The following is a 14,161-nucleotide window of genomic DNA, read 5'->3' as shown; positions in this document are numbered from 1 at the left end:
GCCGCTACTGTTTTTATTTTTTACTTTAAGTATCCGATATAACTATCAAAATAACTACATAACAAACTTTGAATTTATAATTACAACCTAAACTAAATATTACGTCAAACGTGCATGCCAACATTACCGTAAGAACAATATTAGTTCAAAAGCGAGATAAACTCGCTCTCGTTACTTGACAAACGGAAGAAAACCGATTTTCTCTGCGCCGGCGCCGATAACATGCTATCAGAAAACATACTCGTTTATCTTCTAGCGCTTTGCCAAACATTATATATACTTCAAGAAGATGTGGCTCACACCGTTATAACTATGTTTAATTTATAATTAATTTTTTTATGCGTATCGTGTACACGTAAGACTGTGCTGTGATGCGATGCTATTGAAAACGACTCTAGGTATTTAACTTTATGACAGAGAGCTCTTTATTTTATTTTCATTTTTATAACCAACAAAAGATATAAGTAAACAAACACTATACTAAATATTTACTGAACTTTTCACAATGATAAAAAGGAAATATATGATTTGACAAAACTATTTATATTTGACGTATTTTATGTAGCACAGCATATTAAAGCCAAAATAGAACTAAGTATAAAGAGCATGCTTATCATTTAATGAGATTTCTTTCATACTCCATGTATGTTGTGGAATAAATGACAAACAAATAATATACGGTATTAGTCGTAACTCGTACAACACTCAAATCGTACAAAAGAAAAAATAAGTTACAAACTTTGTTTAATTATATCCTACGAAGACAAGTATATGTACTTTATAAGTTAGGATAACAACAGGAAATTAAAGTTTTCCTTTAAAAAATAAATGGATTTAATGGAAATGGATTGCGGACGCGTGTACGGTAAAGGAATAGGAATAGAGATTAGAACAGTGGAGAATACTTAATATTAGTGGGACATGGAAACGAGAGGGAGACAGGCCGATGTACGATAATAAAAATGTTTCCGAAGATCACTTAGTGATACGATTTAATTTTTCATATGTTTACTAAATCGGCAAAAGGTAGCGTACAGAATGTTTTAAGCAAATAATTTCTTGTATTACTTAATTATAATTAAATTAATTTTAATTAATATACCAATTAATTTCTTAATTTCTATACCAATAGGCGATACACGTCATAATTGGTCTGTTCCTTTGTGTGTTCACACGGAGACGGCACATTCAAATTTTGGCATGTCGGTAACCCAGGAAGTTACAGATGATTCAGTCATAAGTAAGAGTTGAATGCACAAAATTATGCGTTATTGACTCATCACAACCACACATTTAACATCCATAATTCAAATATTTGTCCAATTTTAACATCCAATAAATATATTATTTATCACTAGAGAAACCAATATATATTTTAGTTTAATGCTCGTGTGTTATTCAGCTGCGTTGCTCAAGGTCATGATGTTGACTGTAGGATCACGGACTGAAAATTGAAGCCTACATGTAACAATACTTTACGTACAAATTTATGGCTGTTTCAAAAACACTGAGTATTAATATAACCTTCATAACTCAAACTGCTTAACAATGGTACATATTGTTCGATATAATAAATATTTTAAATGTTTAAATACGCCTTGGGCAAAGTTTTATTGGTAGCCGGACGACTGAATGGAGACGTATGTGTGAAATTAGTTACCGCTGTCGTCTCAACAGTCGTAAACTTAAAACATTGCGTTGGTATCGTTTTTATATTGAGCTCACATGTTTTGTATTGCTAGGATTTGTTACACACAGAGAAAAGGCAAAGCCGAATTAATAAATAACCTTCTCTATCAAAGTTGGCTTCGTAACAGCCTGTGAATGTTCCACTGCTGGGCTAAGGCCTCCTCTCCCTTTTTGAGGAGAAGGTTTGGAGCTTAATCCACAACGTTGCTCCAATGCGGGTTGGTGGAATACACATGTGGCAGAATTTCAGTGAAATTAGACACATGCAAGTTTCCTAACGATGTTTTCCTTCACCGTAAAGTACCAGATGAATTATAATCACAAATTAAGTAGATGAAAAGTCAGTCAGTGGTGCTTACCCGGGTTTGAACTCACTATCATCGGTTAAGATTCACGCGTTCTTACCACTGGGCCATCTCGGCATTTGGCTTGAAACTGAGAAATTTTGAAATTTAAAAACTTATTAGCTTGGCATTAATAATATAATTACTACAATAACGTCAATTTAATTGGCCCTTGTTAACACAATTCGTTATGGATAATGAATATCAATTTATTTAATGACCAATTAACAATTAAAGCACTTGACACTGAAAGTGTGTTAACTGTGGTCATTGTTATACACATTACAATTGATGAAAAACTATATAAAAATTTACATTAAGGCCTCAAATATAAAATGGTTACTGTACAAATCGTGACCGCGCGGAATGGTGGCAAAACGCTACTAAAGGGGAAATTCCCTTTGAATCGCAATTCCGCTTCTCTGAGCAAAATATGAACCAGTCCTTCTGTCACCAGTAGAGGTTACTGGTGGTAGGACTTTGTGTAAGCTCGTCTGGGTAGGTACCACCCACTCATCAGATATTCTACCGCAAACCAGCAGAACTTGGTATTGTTGTGTTCTGATTTTAAGGGTGAGTGTGCTAGTGTAATTATAGGCACAAGGGATACAACATCTTAGTTGCCAAGGTTGGAAGCCCATTGGCAATGTAAGCAATGGTTAAAATGTCTTACAATGCCAATGTCTATGGGCGTTGGTGACCACTTACCATCAGGTGACCAATATGCTCTTCGGCCTACCTATACTATAAAAAAAAAGACAGGGTGTAATACCTTTTATGAAAGTTTTCGTACTATTACTACAAAGTCCAAGCGTTTCAAAATATAATTTGGAATAAGAGACGAATATTTATAAACATTGTTCGCCTCCGGCTTTTAACATTATTTGCCTGATATGAGATGGGGCCAGCGTGTCAACATATTGCATCCCACACTCCGGGCCCGTCTTGTCATCATCACGACTAACGACCATGGGGCTCAATAATAGCAAGAACGTCAATGGTGGCAAGAGCCCATTTTATTGTATCATTTAAAATAAATGATAAGTATACACATATGATAACAATGTATATATATTGTTATCACAAATTAAGAGATTACTTTAGTCGAGATATCGTAAGAGTAATTCGCGGCATGTGAAAGCGCGGGCGATGCCTTCGCTGAAACTGTTTATGGAGTCGCCGCACGCGCAGCGCCAGTTATTATTAAATCCTAATATGGCCATTATTTCTATTTCTGCGTAATTATCGTTTTAATTTTCATTAGTTCAATGTTATAATTTTATTTTGTTTAAGTAAAAAATAGCTTTGTTGCTATTTAGTTGTTTGTACAAATTAAATAAAAAGTATGACGCAATAAACGTCTGTCAATAATAAATTATTAAAATCGTATAACAAATTATATTTTAGTAATTCATGCCCACGCGCTTGTGGCGAAGGTGATAAATCTCGTTAATACAAACATTATGATTTGTAGATTGAATCAAAATCGATATGTACAGTTTATTTTATTCATATATTAAAAAAAAAAAAAAACAAAATACGCATTACAAATTTATAGAAAAAACAAAAAAGAAAACTCTCGTTTGGAATAGAAGACTATATCATCATATCAGGGAAACAATGTTAAAAGCCAGAGCAATCATGGATAAACTGAAGCGCACGAACGATGCAAATATTCGTCTCTTATTCCAAATTATGTCTTTGTTTCGTTTGCAGTTAAACTTGGGCCTTGGAGTAAAGTGCAATCATCTTTACTAAAAGTATAACATCGTTTTATTTCCTTTATTGGTGCCAGGCAGGCTGGTGTATTTTTCGCCCAAACCAGACGATTGGAATTGAGATTCATCGGGGAAATGATGCTACGATTCTTTCGACCATTCCTCGCGGTCATGATTAATATTCTGTATATGTATTTACTGAAGGCATTAAAAAAATCTTATCTAAATAAATAATTTATAAATTTTTAGGTACTTTACATGTATATTATTTAAGTATTATTTTAATATGGTGGTAATTTATATAATTATTAGTTTTTTCTTCAAAAAAAAGTTTTTATTTATTTGCTACAAATGATATAGGTAAAATTGATACCTATACATACAAAATATGTATGAATATCTGTTTTAAAAATTAATGAATGTTAATTAATTAATTTTGTTAATAAATTCAAGCGCGATGCGATCTTCGACCTTCTAAATCGGTGCAATGAAATGTATCGAGTGTCGGTGTTATTAGCTAATGTTCCGCACGGCATCGCTGACCGAGCGCCGATCGCTGTTTGAAAACACTCCACTCTCGTTTTCAATTTCATTTCATATTTTATGATTGTAACGATGCCTTTACTATAGAAACAGTACTTTATTATTAATAGTGCGTATTCTAAGCGTACACTCATCTTTCATCAGACTGAGAGGAAACATATTGCGATGTTGGCAATTGCTGCTAGTTTCCATAGTTTTATCAACGTACATTTACTTTGCGCACAAGTTACTTTGGATAACTTATACCTAAGATATTTGAAGATACTTTGCAACGCAAGCCGGGTAGTAGTTTTTTATATTAATAATATTTGTGGAGAAGAATACATTTACCAAGTATAACATACTATTCCTCATTACAGGCGACTCAAGAGTTAGCGCTTGATAAGAGAGACAATATCGTCAGTATATTGTGTGTAGTATTATTGTCCAAATCTACCGCCGTCGCTGCGCTAGTAAATTAATACGCATATAATATATAAGCTCTACTTCTTCTTTTATAGGTATATATGCATTATTATATAGGCAAACATAACTATTATAAAATGTAGATCAATGTCTTAATAAAGATTTAATAATTAAACGAATACGTCATGCTCTTAGCGCCATTCACGACTTGGAATGTTACTTTTGAATAAAGTCACGGTTACATTTGTTATTGTTACAAAGGAAAGTAATAATGTTGACCTTACCTTTCAATGATAATAAATATTAATAGCCTGACTCGTGCTAAGTACTTACAGGAATTATTGTGAAGTAATCTCTTAATTTGTAATAATAATTATTATTTATTTGTTAATAATTATTTATTTGTTGCGCATAATGTAATTAAAACTCGACTGTACAATCGATATATATCAAAATTAGATCCTTATCTCGAACAAACTGAATAATAAAATAATATAGATTAAATATTTATAATAGCATTTTTACCGGGGAGTGGGGACGGCTGGGGCGGCTGCTGAGAGTGCAGCAGCGAGAAATACCTTCGTGAATAAGGCGTCGCCACTTGGCACGGTCCTGTGCCAGTTCCTCCCATCGATTGCTAGGGATGTTAAACGCAACCATATCACGCTTAGTGCAATCTTTGTAACGGAGCATAGGCCGCCCAACAGACCTTTGCATCCACAACCTCTCCCAGTAGTATTTGCCTTGGAAGACGAGTCTGCTCCATTCGATGCACGTGTCCCAGCCACCGTAACAGTTTTTTTTTTTTGAGAATGGTCATGATGCTAGGCAGCTGTGCCTCGCCTAGAACAGACTCGTTTGTCACGCGATCCTGCCATGTGATGCCCAGAATGTTCCGAAGACAGCGCAAGTGAAATGTGTTTAGTCGGCGTTCTTGTTTTGCGTACGTTGTCCACGTTTCTGCTCCATACAACAGTGTGCTTAGGACACATGATTGGTAAACAAGCATTTTCGTTTTTACCGTAAGGTGTCCGTTATCCCAAGCCCTTGTACAGAGCCTCCCGAACGTAGAGGCTGCTTTGCCGATGCGGAAGTCGATCTCTGCATCAAGCGAGAGATTGCTCGACAAATGCGACCCAAGGTAGCAAAATTTGTTAACCACCTGTAAAGGTGCGCCGTTAAGCAAGATGACTGGTTGCTCTAAACATCCTTGCGCTAAAATAACGGTCTTCTTGTAGTTTATGGACATTGAAAAGAGGTCGCACGCTCTGGCAAATTTGTCCATTAGACTCTGGAGTTGAGCTTGGTCATGAGCAACGAAGGCAGCGTCGTCAGCGAAGAGGAGACTATCTACAAATAGGTCCTCCCTGTAGCGTTTGGACTTGAGCATTGAGATGTTGTACAGCCTACCATCGATTCGCGTGCGTAAGTGTACGCCTTGCTGTTCATCTCCAAAAGCAACCTTCAGAAGCACCGAGAAGAATATTCCGAAAAAGGTGGGGGCCAGTGCACAACCTTGACGAACACCACGGCGTACGTCGAATGGCGTGGATGTGTTGCCATTGTGCAGGACGGTGATTTCCATACCTTCGTGGAACGATTGCACTATCCTTAGGAGTTTTGGGGGGCATCCAATTCTGACAAGAACCAAGTACAACCCCTCTCTGCTCACGGAGTAAAAAGCCTTGTTTAGGTCTACAAATGCAATGACTAGGGGGTTATGTTGCTCCCTACACTTTTATTGTAGCTGTCTGAGTGAAAATATCATGTCGACAGTTGACCGTTGGGACCTAAAACTACATTGTGCTTCAGGGTATACGCGGTCGGCGAGCCTTTGTAGTTTGCCTAAATTGGCCCTGGCAAAGGCTTTACCGACGATGCTAAGAAGAGATATTCCGCGATAACAGTTGCAGTCGCCACGATCTCCTTTGCCTTTATAAAGAGTGACGATGTTAGCATCTCGCATATCCTGAGGGACGTAGTTTTCTTCCCAGCACTTAGCCAGGTGGTTATGAAGGATGGGCAAGAGGCACTCAAGCTTGACGACTTCGGTGACAACATCGTTTTTTCCGGGGCTCTTCCCGCATTTGAGCTTCTTGACGGTCAGATAAAGTTCCTCTACTGTGGGTACAACGTCTAGCTCGTGCCAAGTTGCCAGATTCGGGACAAGCTCCATTGCTTCTGGCTGAATATCCACTGGGCACGAGTAGAGCCTCTTGTAGTATTCTATCCATCTTGCCATCTGACGGGTGCTGTCTGTTATAACAGAACCGTCGGTTTCCTTGAGAGGAGCCGTCTTTTTTGGAGTAGGTCCAAGAGCTCTTTTGATGCCCGCGTACACCCCGCCAATATCCCCCGCGTTTGCGCACGCTTGGATGCTTTGACAAAGCTCTGTCCAATACGCATTTACAAAGAAGCGCGTGCTACGCTGGAGTGAGGCTTTTGCCTTCGTGAGATCTTTACGCGTCGCATCGCAAGGGTTAAGGCGAAAATTTAAAGCGACTTGGCGTTTCGAGTCAATCAAGGGAAGTAAGTGCTCCTCGTTTTCTTGAAACCAGTCGTAAGATTTTGCCTTTTGATAGCCAAAAACCTTGCTTGCAGTGTCAGTGAGAAGAGACTTGACTTTTTTCCATTCGACTCGCGCTGATGCCGTACTGTCCCAAGTTGAAACTTCTTCGCGGACGAGTTCCCCAAATGACACCACTACTTCCATGTCACGAGTCTTGAAAAGATTTATCTTTGTTTCGACCGAGTGGCTTGGAAGAATGGACTCTTCTAGGGACAAGTCGGACTTTAGTAGCAACGAGGCTGTGATCGGTGTCGCAATCGGCACTGTGAAACGCCCGCGTGTGGAGCGTTTCCCGTAGATCCCTCCTTCTTGTAAGAGCAAGGTCTAATTGGTGCCAGTGTTTAGATCGAGGGTGCATCCACGAGACTTTCCGCATCATTTTGCCTTTAAAAAAGGTGTTGGTAACACACAGCTGGTGCCTTGAGCAAAACTCCAACAGTCGTTGTCCGTTGTCGTTAAGCTTGCCTATGCCGTGTGCACCGAGGCATTCAGGTCAGACTGATGTGCCCTGAAATGAAAATGCATTAAAGTCACCCAAAATATGCAGTCTGTCAGTTGGATTCACCCTGCGCACTGTCTCATCGAGCTGGCCGTAGAATAGATCCTTGGTCTCAGGTTTTGAACTAAGCGTCGGTGCGTAAGCGGAAATTAGCGTGACAAAGCCGCTTTTTGTGTTTAGACGCAAGACCATAATCCAGAGGCTTCGCTCCGGGTTTAATATTAGTTTTCCTTCTTCTTTTGCGTGACGCTGGGATAATTTTGGGAAACAACGTATCAAGGAGAGGGGTGAGGATACTGTGACCACGGAAGATACAGGAATGTGACACTAGTAGCTACAGCAGTCCGGGGCCGCGTACCCGTAGTGATTCCAACCAGCTATCGGACAGATAACTGGTAGATCCACCCTCTGGACAAAACATTTAGAGTAAGTAATGTAAGAATACGCATAGAATCTTAAATATAAATTATGAAACATTTCTTTAAATATGCATTTAATTACTAGTTTTTTAAAAGTTTGAAACTGATTTATGGATTACATATTATATAAAAATATCTATAAACAAACCTCTACATAATGTATTGACATAGGCCGGATAAAGTAGAAAAATTGAATACTTATAAAAAAAAACAAATCTATACAAAATATTACACTAGATTTTCAGAAGTCAGATTTATCTGAACATTAAATTTTTTTAAGTGAGCGTTATGTCGTATTTTTAAAAAAAAATCGGGAGGTACTATTTTAAATTTGACTTAAATAATTTAAAAAAAAATGATATTATTGAAATATAACATTTCTGTGTTAACGTGTAAAATATTTTAACTTAGATATAATATTTATGTTTCAATGTAATATTAAATAAATTTTAGTGAGTGATTATAATTATGATTGTCTATTAATTAACTAAAACAATAATTTATAAATATAATAGACCGATTGCGGCCACGGCGGCCATTCTCAAGAGCCAACGCAGGAGATATTATAGTCCACAAGTTTGTGCGCCAAACACAGGAGTGCACTCTCTATTCCCTAACTCTCATAATCCGATGGGACGGCAATCCGACACTACTGGAAAGAGTTCAGGTGCAGGACCAACGGCTTTACTTGCTTTCCGAGGCACGGGAGTGTACACACTTCCAACTTCCACTTTCCGGGATGCTACTGAGAATTTTTCTGACGGAAAAACCCAATAACTTTTTATTGGCCCGACCTGGGAATTGAATCCAGGATCTCCGGGTCTGCGACCTTACATCAAGCCACTAGACCAACGAGGCAGTCAAGTCTCACTATAGATATATATATAACAACATTTAGTTACTATGCATGAGATACAACATAAGTAGCCGATAATCACAAATACAATTTTTTTCTTGAGTCAACATCTGTTAAAATATAAAGTAATGGAACAACAGCCTGTCTCTTGAGGTGAAGGTAATCTTAATCCATCAAGTTGATATAATGCTAGTTGGTGAATACACATGTGGCAGAATTTAACTTAAGACACGTAGGCTCTCTCGCGATGATATCATTTACCGCCGAGCACGAGATTCATTTTAAATACAAATTAAGTACATAAACACTCAGTCGTTCCTGCCCGGGTTAGAACCCGCAATCTTAGGGTAAATTTCAGATGCTCTAGTCACTGATCCATCTCGGGTCTTCATTAGACTAATTGGCGGTAGTCGTTTCGCTAAAAATATATTGTTTTGTCTTTGTAACAGTTACAATTTACTTTTTAAGTGAAAAATATACTCTTTAATTTTAAAGCAAGCCACAGCCTGCCGTTTGTCTCGCGATGAATGCTAATGTTTAGCTCGGTTCATCGGAAGTGGAACGCATACGGCACAGCGCTATGTTTACGTAAATATGCTCTTACGATTCACGACGATCCTAACTCGACAGTGTAGTCATAATACCGAGAACAAGCTAGTTTGTCTAGATTGCTGTGTCAACTTAAATATTGTTATGTGTAATTGTGTCAACGTTTATTTTGTCTCACAAAGTACCAATAAATACTAATAATATTGTATGAGTTCAGATAAGACAGCAAGCAATTAATTTTATCAGATAGTATATTTTATGCCAATATGATAATTATGATTTATATCTTTTTATTTGATTGTATAAAATATTAAAGATTTTAATATCGTTTGAACGACAACCATGAGAGTTGGTACGTATATCTTCGTTTTTATAATATTGCCTTTTTTATAGAAAGGGTAGATGGACGAGCATATGGGTTTTCATGGGCCACCTAATGGTAAGTGGTCACCAACGCTCATAGACATTGGCTGTAAGAAATATTAACCATCGCTTACATTGCCACCAACCTTGATAACTAAGCTGTTATGTTCCTTGTGCCTGTAATTATATTGGATCACTCACCGTTCAAACCGGAACACAACAATACCAAGTACTGCTGTTTAGCGGAGAAATATCTGATGAGTGTACCAATCCTGACGAGCTTGCACAAAGCCCTACCACGAGTCGCAGTTAGATAGCGCTGCAGGCTGCAGTACATAAACTTCTATTCCGATTAAATATATTCATATCAAATAAGACGTTGTTCTACTTAAATAAACAGTGTTAGAATGACCATCGAGCGAAGCCTACTTCTTTTGCTGCGAATGAATAAAACATGTTCACACTTTAGTTTTATCATGTAGCCTGCGCCTTATAGAGAACTGCATACATTAGCACTCGCCACTCAACAGCCGCGTCAACTATAAATTATATTTTCTGTGTTAAATATCGAATATATAACTTCACTTACCTTTCAGGATTTTAATTGCAATATAAACAAACTGATAGTTTTAAATCGACTCTAAAAATGGGGGTCATTAGTTTTTTGCATGTATTTGAACCAAATAATAATGTTATTGCTATTTAAGGTGTCTTTTAGCTATCGCGGATATAGTGTTTTGCAAGTGTCTCTCAATTTGCAAATTTAAGAAAACAGTTAAGCGCACGGAGCATGAAATTAATTTTGGACGAAAATTTCTACTTCATCCATTATTATCGCGGCCACTGGCCCAAATTTCTTTAAGAAGTATTGGTTTTATATCCATTTCACCAGTTTCGTGATTCACTGGATTGCGTTAAGTTTCGACTGTTCAACATTAATGGCGCGTGGTGGTGGCTGGTTTATTTACGTGATTACGGAACTAAATATTCTTAAGATTAATTGAGCGACGTTAAACTAAGTTGCTCGACCCAAATTATGGTAATAGTATTTTAAAAAAACTAAATTCATAAAATTTCATCACTTTAATTAGTTATTAGACCTATATTTTTTTAAATTATATGTATAATGTTTTTTTCTTTTGTAATCACAGTTTTATTACTAACATGAAACTGATAATTTCATAATACATAGAATATTTTTTCGAATAAATGTTCAAGACATGTAAACTAAGGTGCATGATAGTATATTAATAGTTATGAATATATTACACGGGAGTTGTTCTAAGGGTTTTACAAACCTTACATTTGTGAGAGCTCTTAGCACTTATTATAGCACTTCCGTTGACAAGTGACGCGAACCCTTAACGACTAGGGTGAACAGGATACTTCCAAATATTTTACTTCTATACCTCATACGACTTATAACACTATAGACATTTTTATTTATTCTTTCAATAAGCTGTCATTTATTTTTCTTGCGTTCGTAACATTAGCGTGACGAGGGCATAAAAATTGCGACTGCTTTTTAGCAGTAAATAAAAAGCTGGTCAAAGGGTCTTCTGTATTTTAAATAATATCAGTCAGAAAATTATTGAGAAGCAAAAATGTACGTCATTATCTATGTAGTTGTCTGCTGTCACGCCAACACAGAAACAGAGAAATATCTATCTGTGTGTTCTGTTTATATAAATTAAGAATATTTTATTAACTGCAATTTAAACGTGCAATTAAATCGAAGCATCGGTGGCTAATGAACGGAACCACGTGTCAGTAAGCGTCAGTGATTAGTAGTAATTACAGAGCGTTGCGGCTTCATTTGCGTCCAGATAAATGCACGTTACGATATAATAGTGAGCTACGGGGATTGTTCCCTGTACTAGAGCATTCGAGATTGCGACGGAATGCTCGCGTAAGTACTTTACTTCGCACGATTAATCAAATTCTAGACAATATTATTTTATTAACTTTTGTTTATATTAACTATTGTATTCGATTTGAAAGTGATTCTGAAATCAAGCATATTTTTTTTCATAACATTTTTTTTCATTCAATCATAAGAAATACTAAATATTTTTAAGTTATGTGATGTACACATAAACGGCCTACTGTTTCACAATTATTTTATCATATTTTCGAAAGTATTATACGCATATAATAATTATGTAATAATAGTTTAGAATGACTAGTGAAGGCACGTACGTACTAAGAGAGTAGAACAATAGATATTCTACAATACGTTTGTTGTAATTACAAGAAAAAAACCTATTTTCAATTTATTAAATACAACTAGATACTAATAATCCTCCAGACCGAGACTCAAGAGATTAGCCAACTGTGCAGGTCTTATAGCACAAGTGCTTGCGCAGCAAACACAGGACAATTGAACCCACGACCTCCTGCGGTCTGCGGCCGTACATCAAGCACTAGACCAACGAGGCAATTATTATTAATAGATACTATGTATATCATGACCAAAACAATTTTATTTTAATAAAACAAATTTTATTTTCACGGTATTTGAAGTAATCTCGACAGCCACCGTGTTGCCAATTTATTGTGATGGCCCAAAGCCCTTTCTGTCTGGTACAAGTCACTCATCAGTTATTCTCACGGCAAACAACAATACGTCATCTAATGGACCTTTATATTAAAGTATTATATATTTATCTAATCAATAATGTTTTAGTGCGTGCACTAAGACTCCAAAGTTTCAAACCTTTGCTACTTTTACGTCGAATCCTATGCCCATAGGTTGTTAAGAAAAAGTAACAGTACGATGTAATTAGCTAAAGTTTAGTTTAACGTAACGTTTCTTTATCGTCTGCAAAAAAAACAACAAAGAATTAGTATTTCAAGGACTTATACATGTATTAATATTTCTATGATTATTATTTTGATTTAAATGTTTCCATAGGTTTCTAAGAGGGCAAGTGGCCTGACCTGATCGCTGATGTCGCTAGAGATAACGTAATTGTATCTGCTTTCTCCTTATTCTTCCTGCATCGAACTCTCCATATACAGATATTAAACGAGACGTTAAAAAAAACAGTGTATTGGATAACTACAAGTACATATTAGTAAATCCATCGTTATATCCACCCGTTCCGACGCCGAACCTGTAGAAAATGTTAAATTTCACCGCATGACATATTTTTTTTTAAGTTGACTAAAAAGCTGTTGGTGAATTATATATTTTTTATATTTGTTGTTGAAATATAAAATTTTACATTAACATAAATTTACTTATTTCATAACGTGAGATATAAATTAAAATAAAGCACTAACAACTCACGTAGATAGTATTATTATTATAAGATATGCAGCGCCTATGTACATTAATTATAAACGTCATATCTTTGTTTACGTTAAAAGTCACGACAGATACTCAAGGATACGAACACTATAAAACTAACTTCATTCAAATTAACTATTGAAACGAAGTTTAATGTCATCATTGGAATTGATCTCAGCTAGCACTATCGTCCTTATCGTGGAACTCGCCCATGGCTGTAAACCACCGCCTTAGACTAATGCAATTTAAAATACAAAAATGATTTAACGTAATGCTCGATTGCTTTATATCTTTTGATAGTTTAATATCGTACAAATATAATAACTAAAACCAATGGATATCATGTATTGAATAATTCAATGACCTTCAGATACAACGTGGGCCATGGACCACGGTGGCACATACATAATTTATGATTTATGGAATAAAGTTGGGGTCATTTCCAATGTCGCATATGCTAAAATGTTTTCACTTTCGTTATTTATTTTGCTTGAAAGTTTGAAATAATAGTCCGGCCATTCCGGGCATTTTATATTTAAAAAAAGTAATAAGAATACTAAATTTTGGTTTCGCTCTGACTGTCATATAAAGTCAGCATCTTCAGTTCCTCAGTTCAGTTGTTGTTAACAAAACATTACAATGTCTATCGATTTCTTTAATTAGATGAGATAATAATATTTAGATAAGAAAATAATTGATATTCTTTTCTTTTCTGATGCCGTCGCAGGCAAGGTAAATTAGTATTCTTTAGTATTCAAACTTTAATCTACCAACCTGTTATATATAAAGCTGACACGCGAAGTTCAAAAAAAGTTACTTTGAGCGAAGTTAGCACAACGACACAGACTGTAAATTTTATGTTTCGGTCGCGTGTAGATCATCACTAATTCTAATAACACTACAAAATTAATAAAA

General features: G+C 36.2%; 1 protein-coding gene across 4 annotated transcripts in view; it reads left to right on the top strand.

The window, feature by feature from the left end:
* The window catches only part of LOC126776778 (GAS2-like protein 3), a 68,907-nt gene that overhangs the window by 21,705 nt on the left and 33,041 nt on the right, over positions 1 to 14,161 (top strand). The window lies entirely within an intron of this gene.

The sequence above is a fragment of the Nymphalis io genome, chromosome 21, assembly GCF_905147045.1.
Source record: "Nymphalis io chromosome 21, ilAglIoxx1.1, whole genome shotgun sequence".
Taxonomy (NCBI): Eukaryota; Metazoa; Arthropoda; class Insecta; order Lepidoptera; family Nymphalidae; genus Nymphalis; species Nymphalis io.
This window is presented reverse-complemented; position numbering and strand designations above follow the sequence as displayed.